This window comes from Erpetoichthys calabaricus, chromosome 9 (assembly GCF_900747795.2).
Source record: "Erpetoichthys calabaricus chromosome 9, fErpCal1.3, whole genome shotgun sequence".
Lineage (NCBI taxonomy): Eukaryota > Metazoa > Chordata > Cladistia > Polypteriformes > Polypteridae > Erpetoichthys > Erpetoichthys calabaricus.
In genome coordinates this window covers 87,287,220-87,289,365 of record NC_041402.2, presented here as the reverse complement: position 1 = coordinate 87,289,365, position 2,146 = coordinate 87,287,220, and positions in this window count along the sequence as shown.

The window sequence follows — 2,146 nt, the reverse complement described above, 5'->3', positions numbered from 1 at the left end:
ATTGTCTCTGCTAACTAAACACACCATGTAGACACAATTTAAAAAAGGAAGCACATGCAAACATTTCCCATTTCTCATGCCACTTGATCATAATTAATCTCCTTCTATGAAATCTCTTTCCCAGGCACTTTGTTTTTCTCTTTCATTAAATTTTATATTTTCAGGAAGGTTTAAAATTCTAAGTATACAATTTATTAACATCCGCATTTTAATTTAAGAATGCAGAATCATCACTGCATGACTTTGTGAACCCAGGTCTTCCAGGGTTGTAGGGAGCCATCAAGCACAAATTAGGAACCAAACCTGGATCAGATGCCAGAAGCAGCCAATTCTACTCTCTGGTCTCTGCAGTTCTTAGGCATGGAGAGTCAGCATCATTTTTTTTCTAATACTCTAAAATAAAAAGTACCTGTCTAGACCATTCATTTCATTGTTATGTTTTATTACAAAGTAAGGTGTTTCTAAAAAAAGATTGAGACCCCCCAAACTGTTTAGCCTTTCACTAAAAAACTGAAACTGATCTGAAACAAATGAAGTCAGAATTAGAAGAAATTAGTGCTACATGCGATTGAGACACTGATGAGCAATTTTATTCATTACCTGAGCACTTTATGTCATACCTGCACAAAGAGGGCTCATTAGATCATACATTTGAGAACCAGCTGTTGTGAGATTAATGCTATTATTTAACTGATGAAACCAAATCCTTCCTCTAATGACTCCAGGAGGTTTATATAAAAAAAATCAATAGACGTCATGACTGATTCACCTTCATTTTAAATGCAATAGAAAACATTCAGAATGTGGCAAAATCTGAGATCTGTTTACATTTGCCAGCACTTCATTGAAAAATCACCAACCTACTGAAAAAATAAACGATGTTCTCCTTCAGGTAATAAACCATCACAAATCCATCCACCTATTCATTTAAATGCCCTTTAATTGAATTTTAGGTAGCTGGAGTCCACAGCAGCACCAGGTACAGAGTAGGAATCAACTCTGGACCAGTTAAGGTAACATGGACATCTTTGGGACATGGGGAAAACATGCCAAGTCCAGATAGGGCATAAGTAGGCCAAGTAGATAGATAGATAGATCTGGCTCATAGTACATCTCAGTCACACTAAAGAGGGAGTAGCTCCAGAAAATGAGGTATATAACAACTGATTGCACCTTATCTGGACATTCCATGTTCTCCTACGTAGAAAATTAGGTATAAAACACCTAATCACACCCTTTCTGGACTTTGCATGTTCTCCATTGTAGAAAACCAGTAATGGCGCAGAATACACTTGACTTGAGCATTCATAGTTTTCATACTCTTTCTCTGCATTTGTTTGCTTAGAGGTTGATGTGCTTGCTGCTTCCTGAGCAGGTCTTCTTTATTCCACCCTAGCGGCCCGCTGCTTCTCTTCTTTCATCTGCATCTTTTCTCGTTAAAACTGATTAAGTCAGTGTTTGTGTTGCAAGTACTTTGGTTTTCTTTAATTGTTTCACTTAAGCTGGCACTTGAGGCAGATTGAAGACTTAAGAATGATTTAAGATATGAAGAGGTAGGGGAAGTGATGGCGAAGGTGGTAGGGAATGAGAACGGCGCCCATACACATGCGCTGCATGACTGCCCTGCTGGCCACTGCCGAGAGTTGATTCTACAATAACATAAAATAAAAAGAGGAATAACCTTGGAGGTCAATCATCACCCCGAAAGCGGATAGTAGACGTCACGTAGTATATGTGTACCAAATTTCAGGTCAATAGTTTGTGGTTTGCAAGCTACAAGTGATTTAAAATCCTGGACAGACAAACGAACAGCCACGGTAGCATATTATATATAAAAATGAGGTATAAAACAACTGATCACCCCTTATCTGGACTTAGCATGTTCTCCCCAGATCTCCTGGTTTCCCTCTGCACACCATAGATGTTCTTATTACCTTAACAGGTGCCACCCCATCAAGGTTGGTTCCTGCCTTGTACCTGGTGCTGCTGGGAGGGGCTGCAGCTACCTAAAATTCAATAAATAGGTATTTCCGTGAATGGAAGAATGGATTTGTGATGCCTTGTGTCTCCTTGTAGAACCTTCCCATCATATTCATTTCTCTTTTAGGTTCAAATGAAACAACAGTAAGCACATTAAGTACAGCAA